A 12,198-nucleotide genomic window follows, 5' to 3' on the forward strand; every position below is an offset into this window, starting at 1 on the left:
GTGGGGGAAAGGGAGAGAGGCAAACCATGAGAGACTCTTGAATGCTGACAAAAACTGAGGACTGATGGATGTGGGGGGGGAGGAGGGATGGGCATGGAGGAGGGCACTTGTGGGGATGAGCACTGAGTGTTATGTGGAAACTAATTTGACAATAAACTATTTGTAAAAAATAAATAAATAAATAAAAAAGGTGAAGAAAAAAAAGAAAACAAAACAAAACAAAAAACAAAAACAAACAAACAAAAAAAGCAAAGGGAAAGGAACCAAACTGATGATACCACAAATAAAGGAGGAGAGATCACAACCAATACCACAGAAATATGTTGCAGATTTGACACATTGAACTTACAAAGAATGTAAAACTTTTACAAATCTGAGAATTTTCTATACGTTCTACAGAAATTTTTGCAAAAAATGTAAAACTACTTTTGGCATTTTGTGCCCACACAATTTAACCAGATTAGCTCCACCATAAATTCAGTTTTAATGGAAACAGATGACTAAATCCTCTTGATTGGAAATTGAGATTTTTAGATGACTAACTGGACTTTCATTTGTAGGAGTATGAGTTTGCTTAATGAAAATCGTAAAATAGAACATAGTAAGCATTAGTAATAACATCCTTGTTAAGTGAACAAAATATATACATACATGAAGAGTGTATTAACAGAAAATTATTTTAATATTGGCCTTATATAAAGAATAATGAAATATTTGCAAAACATGTTATTTTTGTTTTATATATTTTACCCTACACAGCAAAAGAGGTTACAAGAATATAAGCTACTGTAAGGTGGAAAATATTAGCAGAATCCAATAAACTTCATTTAATGTTTGGTATTAATAAGAGGGTATGGAGCATTTTCATTTCATTAAAAGTTTATATAAACTGTCCTCAAGCAAAAAAGTCAAGACTGATAAATTCCTTAACTTTAATTTTAAACATAATGATCAGGAGTGCCTGGGTGGCTCAGTCAGTTAAGCACCAGGCTTTGGCTCAGGTCATGATTTCATGGGTCATTGGTGTGAGCCCCACATTGGGTTCTGTGCAGTCAACTCAATGCCTGAAGCCTGCTTTGGATTCTGTGTTTCCCATTCTTTCTGTCCTTCTCCCACTCATGCTCTGTCTCTCTCTCTCAAAAATAAACATTTAAAAATTTTAATAATAAAAGATAAGCACAATGATTACAGTGAGGATACTTTTCTTAACATTTACACAGTAGTTTCAAGTCTAACAAAAATTCACCATAGACGGGTCAAAAAAACATACTCTGTTGAAGGCCTTGTCATGATATTAGAATTACAGACAGGAGTGAAAAATAGTGACCTGAGTGACACCAGCAAAATAGTGGACTAGGACAATCTAGATTCTTGTTCCCCAACAAAACCAAAAAAGCAGCAATTATATGAACCAACACATTCAGAACTCTGGAAAACAATAAAAGATTACAGCAACCAAGACTGCCCAGTGAAGAAAAATCATCTTCAAAATGATAGGAAAATTTTGAGATGTTTTACTCGCCTTTGTCCCAGTGCAGTGGCAGTGTTATTACAAAGTGGCAGAGGCCTAGTTTCCATTTCCTACCCTCAAACCAGAAGAGGTAGAGTAGATTTTATTTGCAAATTATTGTGTATGTCTTAAGTGCTCACCTCTATTTTGCCATTAACTTGGAAATCAGCCAGGAAGAGTGCCAGGCATTAAAAAGCCACAAAGTGGCTACAGACTCAGACACGTGGGGTGAGCAATTATTCGTGGAGACAAAATAGGTCATATAAGGCCTAGAGAAGAAGGTAGGATGAGCGTTTTTGAAAACTACACATTCAGAAGTAGCTCTATGAGGGTGAGGTGGGTTTTAAAATACCATATGTATGCCCAGGCAAAACACATGCTCAGAAAAGATCTAAGACCTTAAGTTTTCACCTCAGTCAGATCCCTAGGCTCAGAGCAAGCCTAGCTAAGTACTGCAGGAATGCTCTAGCATCCAGCTAATCTGCAAAGACAGAGAACTGGCATTCAAGGAAATCTATCAAAACAGGTGAACGTGAAATAAACAGAACAGAGGTGTGATCACACAGGACAAGGTCTTTATAAAAATACTTTGGAAAATTCTCAGACAACAGCTTGCAGCAATGAAAGAAAGAAAGAAAGAAAGAAAGAAAGAAAGAAAGAAAGAAAGAAAAGAAAAGAAAAGAAAAGAGAAAAGAAGAACCTGGTTAGCCTTGGTGACAGGAAAATCCTATATCTAAAATTACCATAATAGTGAAATGCCCAATTTTCAAAAACAGAAAATAACAAGTCATACAAAGAAAAAGAGAAAATAGGTCTAGTTAGAGGAACAGAAACTGGCTCTGAGGAAGCACACACTTTGAACTTACTAGACAGACTTAAATATACTCAAAGAAATACAGGAAATTAGGAAAATGGATAAAATGAGAACACAAACAAAGAAATTAAAAGAGTATCAAAGAAATTCTGGAGCAAAAGTTACAATAAAAATTTTTACTGGAGGGTGAATTTCAGTAACAGATTTGAACGGGCAAAGCTTACTGAACTCCAATAGAAGAAAGTCAAGAGAGGCCCACCAAGACACATTAGAATTGGCCTATCCAAAGCAAAAGACAGAATATTGAAAACAGGAATGAAAAGTGATCCTCAATAAAGTTATCAGAGTTCTCATCAGAAACATTGGAGACCAAAAGGTAGTGGAGTTTGATATATGCAAATTGCTAAAAGAAAAAAAAAACTGTCCACCGAAACGATCTGACAAGTCTCCTTCAGAAATGAAGAAGAAACTAAAATGTTACCAGACAAAAACAAAAGGAGACAGATTCAACAACACCTGCCCTGAAAGAAGTGCTAAACTTCAGGTTGAATGAGAAGGGACAGTGGACAGGAACTCAAAGCCATATGAAGAAATAAGATTTCTAATTAAAGTATACATGGGCAAGTATAAAAGCTAGTATTATAATTATGATTTATAGCTCTACATTTTAGAGACTTAAAATAGTTCCTGGTTTATGTTTTCAGATGCACAATACTTACAGATGTAATTTTATGACATTAATAACTGAAAGGGGGTGACGACAGGGTTATAGATAGGAACAGAGTTTTTATACACTTAAGCTGCTGTAAACTTAAATTAGAGTGTTATTAATTTAGGATATTAAAGGAATCCCTAAGGTAACCACAAAGAAGTAGCTATATAATTATACACAAGGAAATGAGAAAATGTTTTACTACAAAAAAATTCAACTAAACACAAAAGACACATCGAAAATGAGCAAAAAGCTATAAGGCATATAAACAAATAGCATGACATTAGTCTCTCAATAATTACTTTAAATGTAAATGGATTAAATTCCATAAAAAAACAGAGATTAGTGAAATGGATTTAAAAACATGATCTAATTATATGCTGTCTACAAGAGACTGACTTCAGATTTAAAACACAAATGGGGTAAAAATAAAAGAATGGATGAAGATAATCCACGCAAATAGTCACCAAAGGGAGTAGTGTTAGACATATTATTATCAGACAAAAAAGACTTTAAATCCAAAAAGCTTACAAGAGACAATGAAGGACATTATCTACTGATAAAAAGTTTAAAATACATGAAAATTAAACAGTTATAAACATTTATGCATCTAAGAACAAACTCTCAAAAGCAAAACACGATATAAAAAAATGTATGTGATGCAACAAAAGCAAAGCTAAAGAAATCCATAACTGTAAATGCTTACCTTGAATATGTAAATATATATGAAATATACATTTTAAGAGGAATTAGAAAAAATGAACATAAAACCAGTGGAAGATTAAAGCTGTAATAAGCAAAATAGTTTTTCAAAAAGACTTTGAGTGGAAAAACCTTAACTAGAGCATGATAAAAAGGTTTCAACTACTAAAAGCATATATAAAAGTAGGAGTATTAGTAATTATTCTACAGGAAAAAAAGAATGATCAGAGTACTACTATGAGCAGCTATACCACTTATAAATTGGATAGTCCAGATGAAATGAATATATCCCTAAAAACACAAGGAATTAATCATGAACAAATAAAATCTGCATGGACCTATAACTGGGACAGTGAATCAGTATTCAAAAACCTCCCAACAAAGAAAAGCTCTGCAACTAATGGCTTCACTGAAGAATTCTACCAACCATTTAAACAAGAAATAATACCAGTCCTCAAACTTTTCCAAAAAAGTCAAGAGAAACTTTAACTCATTCTATAAGGCCAGTATTACCTTGGCACTAAAGCCAAACTACAAAAGAAGGGGGGAGAAAAGCTATAGGTGAATATCCCTGATGAATATTAATGCAAAAATCCTAAACAAAACATCACATTAGAAGTTCTCTATACTTTGAACAAGTGGATTTATTCCTGCAATTCAAGGATAGTTCAACATGTGAAAATGAATTAATATACTATATTGAAAGAATGAAGAGGGAAAAACCCATATAATGACATCAACTCATACAGAAAAAGCATCTGACAAAATTTGACAGGATTTTTAATGTTTTTAAAGGTTTTTAAAAAATATTTTGAGAAAGAGAGAGAGAGGGACAGCGTGTACAAGGGGAAAGGTAGAGAGAGGGTGAGAGAGAATCCCAAGCAGGCTCTGCATACAGAGCCTGATGTGGGGCTTGATCTCACAAACTGGGATCATAACCTGAGCCAAAATCAAGAGTTGGATGCTTAACTGAACAATCCAGGCAATCCTCAACAGTTTTTTTTTTTTTTTTGGTGAAAACACTCAACACCCTGGGAATAGAAGAAAAACTACTTCAACATAATAAAGTCCACATATGAAGATCTCACAGATAACATATTCAATGTACAAAGACTGAAAGAAAGCTTTTCCTCTAAGATCAGAAACAAGACAAGTTTGTCAGCTTTTGCTACTTCTGTTCAATGTGCTGTTGGAATTTTAAGGCAGAGCAACTAAAGACATTGAACTTGGGAAGGAATGAAATTATCTTTGTTCACAAAGGAATGAAATTAACTTTGTGTGTGACCTTATATGCAGGAAACACTATTAGAATTAATTAACTCATCAAAGTTGAAGGATATAAAACCAAAACACAGTCAGTTGCCTTTGTAAACACTAACAATGAATAATCAAATTTAAGATCATCTCCTTCACAATAGCATTAAAAACAATAAAATATTTGGTAGTTAATTAAGGATACAGAGAAAAAAAAATTAAGGATACAGAAACCACAAAACACTGCAGAAAGTAACAATAATAAATGGAAAGCTATCCCACATTCATGGATTGGAGGAAAGAAGTCAATACTACCCAAAATGATCTACAGGTTCAATGTAATCCATTTCAAAATCTTAAAAATATTTTTTAAAGAAACAAAAAAATACACCCTAAAATTCAATGGAATGTCTAGGGACTCAAATAGCCAAACACTTGATAAAAGATCTAAGTTGGAAGGTTCATACTTCCTGATTTCAAAATTAACTACAAAACTAGAGTAATCAAAACAGTGTAGTACTGATATAAAAACAGACATATAGACCAATGGAATACACTAAATAATCCAGAAATAAATACTCACATAGACAGTTAAGTGATTTTGAGAGAATGTGCCAAAACCACTTAATGGGAAAAAGACAGTTTTTTTCCCCCAGCAAATGGTTTTGGGAAAACTGCATATCCATATACAAAAGAATGAAGTTAGACACCTAATACCATATACAAAAATTAACTCAAAATGGATCTAACAGACTTATGGGAAGATGGTGGAATAGGAGGATCCTAAGGTCACTTTGTCCCATTCACACCATACCAGTACACTCAACTCAGGAAAACTGCACAGAGACTGCTACAACAGACTCCACAGTTAATCACAGATAGGAGGTCACATTGAAAAGAGTGGATATTGTCAAGAACCAAACTCCCAGTGAGACCACACACAGAAAGGAAATGACAAACGTGGAGAAGGCAGAGGAGCAGGTCCCACACAAGGCAACCAAGGCACAGGGTACTTGCACTAGGAGGATGGGTCCAAAATATTTGTCTTTGAAAACGAGTTGGGCTTAACATCACACGTTTTCACAATTAGCAAGGCTTATACTTTCAAAATTAGCAGGTTTAGCTCCAAGAGAGCCTGAGAACAATAGAAGCAGTCCATGCCCTTAAAGAGACAGCAAAGCAAGCAACCTCCACAAGATACAACACAGAAGCAGCACTTTGCAAAACCTGGGGTATACATGAAAGAGATTTATTTACTAATCTCAGAACATATGCTGGAGGGGTACAGAACTTCAGGAGACTTCTGCAAGCAAAAAAGAGCTAGGAGGCAGGATCTCTCCCCACCAACCTCAGCCTAGATAGGTGGACAGTTGCAGGAACCAGTTAGAACACTGTCCACTTACCTTACTAACACATGCCCTGTTATGTTCTCCTGTGGGTCCACCCCATACAACCCATGTACATTTATCATGCAAATGGATGTGTAAAAAAAGCTGAGGTAGCAATACAAAATACAAATGACTTAAATAAAAAACTGTAACAAGAGACAATAAAGGACATTCTTAAATCATAAAATGGAAAAATTCAACAAGCAGATATAAAAATTGTAAATATTTATGCACCCAACAGGGCAGTATCTAAATACATAAAGCATCTAATCACAAACATAGAGGAACTAATCAATAGTAATACAATAATAATAGAGGACTTTAACACCTGACTTACATTAATGGACAGATCAGCCAGAAAAGCCAAACAGTAAGGAAACAGTGGCTTTGTATGACACACTGGACCAGATGGATTTAACAGAAATATTCAGAACATTCCATCCTAAAGCAGCAGAAGGCATATTTTCTTCCAGAGTACATGGAACATTCTCCACATAATAGGTCACAAAAGAAGTCTCAAAATTAAAAAATATTGAGGTCACACGATGCACCTTTTTTTTTTTTAATAGTTTATTGTCAAGTTGGTTTCCATACCTCAACATAATAAAGGACATCTATGGAAAACACACAAGTAACATCATGCTCAATGCTGAAAAACTCAGAGCTTTTTCTCTAAGATCTCTAAGATCATGAACAATACAAGGACATCGATTCTCACTACTTTTATTCAACATATTACTGGATGTCCTAGACACAGCAGTCAGACTAGAAAAAGAAATCAAAGGCATCCAAATCAGCAAAAAAGAAGTAAAATTATCACTGTTTACTGATGGCATGATCCTTTATATGGAAAAATCCTAAAGCTCCACTAAAAAGCTACTAGAAATGATAAATAAATTCAGTAAAGACTAAGAAAAAGTTAATATAGGGGCACCTGGTGGTTCAGTTGGTTGAGCGTCTGACTTTGGCTCAGGTCATGATCTTATGGTTCGTGGGTTCGAGCCCCACATCGGGCACTGTGCTGACAGCCAGCTCAGAACCCGGAGGCTACTTTGGATTCTCTGTCTCCCTCTCTCTCTGAGCCTCTCCTGCTTGTGCTCTGTCTCTTTCTCTCAGAAATAAATTAAAAATTAAAGAAAAAAAGAAAAAGTTAATATATACTAATCTGTTTCATTTCTATACATTAATAATGAAGTGGCAGAAAGAGAAATTAAGAAAAGAATCCCATTTATATTTGCATTACAAATCATAACACCTAGGAATAAACTTCACCAACATGGTGAAAGACCTATACTTTGCAAAGTAGAAAACACTGATGAAACAAATTGAAGAGGACACAAACAAATGGAAAGATAATCTGTGTACATGGAATGGAAGAACAAACATTGATAAAATGTCCATACTACCCAAAGCAGTCTATAGATTTAATGCAATCCCTATTGAAATACCAACAGTATTTTTCACAGAACTGGAAAATTCTAAAATTTACATGTAACCACAAAAGACTCTGAATAGCCAAAGCAGTCTTCAAAAAGAAGAACAAAGCTGGAGGTATCACAATTCCAGATTTCAAGATATAACTACAAAGCTGTAGTAATCAAAACAATACAGTACTGGTGGAAAATAAACACAGAGATAAATGGAACTAAATAGAGTGTAGAAATAAACCCACACTTACTAAAGTAAATTAATCTACAACAAAGGAGGTAAGAATATTGAACAGAGAAAAGATAGTGTCTTCAACATATCGTGCTGGGGAAACTGGACAGCAACATGCAAAAAAAAAAAAAAAAGAAAGAAAGAAAGAAAGAAAGAAAGAAAGAAACTGGATCACTTCATTACACCATACATAAAAATGAACTCAAAGTGATCTGAAGACCTAAATGTAAGACCTGAAGCTGTAAAACTCCTAAAAATAAATCAGGCAACAATGTTTTGGACATCAGGTATAGAAACGTTCACATATATATGAATCCTCAGGCAAGGGAAACAAAACCGAAAGGAAACTACTGGGACTATATCAAACTAAAAAGCTTTTGCACAGCAAAGGAAACCATCAATAAAATGAAAAGGCAACCTACTGAATGGGAGATGATATTTACAAATGATGTATATCATAAGGGATTAATATCCAAAGTATGTAAAGAGCTTATACAACTCAACACCAAGAAACCAACCTGATTAAAAAAGAGGGAGAAGAACTGAATAGACATTTTCCCAAAGAACACATATTGATGTCCAAAAGACAAATGAAAATATGGTGAATAGCACTCATCATCTGGGAAATGCAAATCAAAATTACTAGGAGAGATCACCTCACACCAGTCAGAAAAGCTAAAATCAAAAACACATGAAATAACAAATGTTGACAAGGATGTGAAGAAAAAGGAAACCTTAGGCACTACTGGAGAGAATGCAAATTGGTGCAGCCACTGTTAAAAATTCCTTAAAAAATTAAAAATAGAAGTACCCTGCGACCTAGTAATTCCACTACTAGGTATTTATGCCAGGAAATAAAAATGTTAATTTGAAAAGATACATGTACCCCTATGTTTACTGCAGCATTATTACAATAGTCAAGATAGAGGTGCAACCCAAGTGTCCATGGATAGATGAATGAATACAAAAAAGTGGTATATATAAAATGGAATACTATTACTTAGCTATAAAAACAAATGGAATATGGGGCGCCTGGGTGGCTTAGTCGGTTAAGCGTCCGACTTTCGCTTGGGTCATGATCTCACGGTTCGTGGGTTCGAGCCCCGCGTCGGGCTCTGTGCCGACTGCCAGCTCAGAGCCTGGAGCCTGTTTCAGTCTGTGACTCCCTCTGTCTCTGACCCTCCCCTGATCACGCTGTCTCTCTCTCTCCTAAGAAATAAATAAAACATTAAAAAAAAAAAACTTAAAAAAAAAGAAAAAAACAGCAAAAATGTTAACCTTAATTTAAAAAAAAAAACAAAAAAACAAATGGAATCTTACCATCTGCAACAACATGGATGGACCAAGAGGGTATAATGCTAAATGAAATAAATCAGAGAAAGACAAATACCAAATGATTTCACTCACATGATTTAAAAAATGAGTGTGATTAAAATGATTTAAATGAGTGTGATTTAAATTTTTTTTAATGTTTTATTTATTTCTAGGAGAGAGAGAGAGACAGTGTGAGCAGGGGAGGGTCAGAGAGAGAGGGAGTGACAGACTCTGAAACAGGCTCCAGGCTCTGAGCTGGCAGTCAGCACAGAGCCCGACGCGGGGCTTGAACTCACGAACCGCGAGATCATGACCTAAGCGAAAGTCGGACGCTTAACCGACTAAGCCACCCAGGCGCCCCTAAATGAGTGTGATTTAAAAAATAAGACCAATAAGGGTGCCTGGGTGGCTCAATCGGTTAAGCATCTGACTTCAGCTCAGGTCATGACCTCACAGTCTGTGAGTTTGAGCCCCGCATCGGGCTCTGTGCTGACAGCTCAAAGCCTGTAGCCTGCTTCAGATTCTGTATCTCCCTCTCTTTCTGATCTTTCCCTGCTCACACTCTGTCTGTCTCTCTCTCAAAAATAAATTAACATTAAAAACTTAAAAAAAATGAGACCAAAAAACATAAGACTCTTAAATATGGAGAAATAACTGATGGTTGCCAGAAGAGAGGAGGGTGAGGAAATGAGTGAAACAGATAAAGGGGATAAAGAGTATACATATCTTGATGAGTACTGAGAAATATGTGGAATTTTTGAATCATTATACTATATACCTGAAACTATTATAACACTGTATGTTAATTATACTTGAATTTAAAAAATGGATCAAAGACCTAAATGCAAGACCTGTAACTACAAATCTCTTAGAAGAAAAATGAGGAAAAGCAATGGATTTGCAATGATTCCTTGGATATGATACCAATGTCACAAGTTATCAATAGGATGAACAAGTTGGATTTCATCAAAATTTAAAACTTTTATGTAAAAAGGACACTCTTAACAGTGAAAAAGCAATCCATAGGAGAGGATAGCTGCAAATCATTTATTTGATGAGGAATTAATATACAGAATATAACAGAAAACTAAAATGCAACATCAAGACAACCCAGTTCAAAAGACTTGAATAAAAAGGTATTCAAAGAAGCTATATGGATAGCCAATAAGCATATGAAAAGATGCTCAACAATAATGGAAATGTAAATTAAACCATGAGATGGGCATTAAGAAGTGTACTTGTTTGTTTGTTTTAATGTTTGTTTGTTTTTTAAATTTTTGAGAGTCAGAGAGAGACAGCACGATCAGAAGAGGGTCAGAGAGAGAGGGAGACACAGAATCTGAAACAGCCTCCAGGCTCTGAGCTGTCAGCACAGAGCCCGACGCGGGGCTCGAACCCATGAACCGTGAGATCATGCCCTGAGCTGAAGTCGGATGCTTAACTGACTGAGCCACCGAGGTGTCCCTAAGGAGTGTACTTGTGATGAGCACTGAGTGTTGGATATAAGTGAGGAATCACTAAATTCTACACCTGAAACTAATATTACACTGTATGTTAACTAAGCAGAATTTAAAGAAAAACTTAAGAAAAATAAAATAGACTTGAACATTAAAAAAACTCCATGAGATACCAATTCACACATATTAGGATAACTATTAACAACAATAACAACAACAAAAGATAATTGGAAAGGATGTGGAGAAATTGGTTTAAAGAGGAAATAGTTCACAGATGGGAACATTGGGCCAGTGTTTGCTCCTCTGCCTCAACTATTTACTAGCTCAAGATTTTTGGTGTTCAGGACATCCATGGCTCCAAACTACTCTACAACTCTTTAATTGGATAATACCTGAAAGTCACTATTACTTTCTTTATTTCATGGTAACTTTACAATTGGAAAAGGCTGTCTGAAGGAACTGTCTTGGCTTAATGAATTCTTTATATTGTCCCCACTAAGATGATTTTGCAAAATCATGCCCTAAAAATAAGCCTTATGAAGAGATTTGGAACTTTGTAACTTAAGTGGTAATAAAAACAATAATCCTAAGTATCTATGATTATCTACACTGAGAATTAGCTGTCAGTCTTTTGTAGCCTTAAAGTTGTGGGCTTGTGTTTCTTCCTTTCAGGTATAGGTTCTAGAAATCATTTCCTTCTAATAGAAACCAGTTCATTAATATTAAAAATATGATCCAGAGGTAGCCTTTTTATTTTATTTTTAATGTTTTATTTATTTTTGAGAGAGATATAGAGATAGCATGAGCCAGGGAGGATCAGAGAGAAAAGGAGACACAGAATCCGAAGACAGGCTACAGGCTCTGAGCTAGCTGTCAGCACAGAGCCCAACACGGGGCTCAAACTCACGAACCATGAGATCATGATCTGAGCTGAAATTGGACCCTTAACCAACTGAGCCACCCAGGCACCCTCAGAGGCAGCCTCTTTAATAAATGATCTTTTTGTTATCATCAGGTGTAAAGTCTTCTGTACTTGTAGCTCCCCCAGACAGCTTAGCATAGTGATAAATTAGGTGTTTTCTGAAGCCACTAAACCACTATTCTTTGCACTTTAAGGACTTTTCACCTCTTCCTTCTTACAGTCTTCATATATTGCTAAGAGTTAATCTTTTCAGTTGTGAGAAAGTTTGTCTCTGCTTTAACACATTAGCTAAATGTGTTCGAACTAGTGCAACTTCCACACAGGACTGGTATCATTTCCCAATTTACCAGCTGCATATGAACTAATAAAATACGTTATGGAAACACACATATCTTGCAGAAACGACTGTTTCATGGTATGACAACTTCAGTCTTTTTTAAGGAAGAAAGAAGGATTAAATCCTATG

Source organism: Hyaena hyaena, unplaced genomic scaffold, assembly GCF_003009895.1.
Source record: "Hyaena hyaena isolate Hyena2069 unplaced genomic scaffold, ASM300989v1 scaffold_137, whole genome shotgun sequence".
Classification (NCBI taxonomy): domain Eukaryota; kingdom Metazoa; phylum Chordata; class Mammalia; order Carnivora; family Hyaenidae; genus Hyaena; species Hyaena hyaena.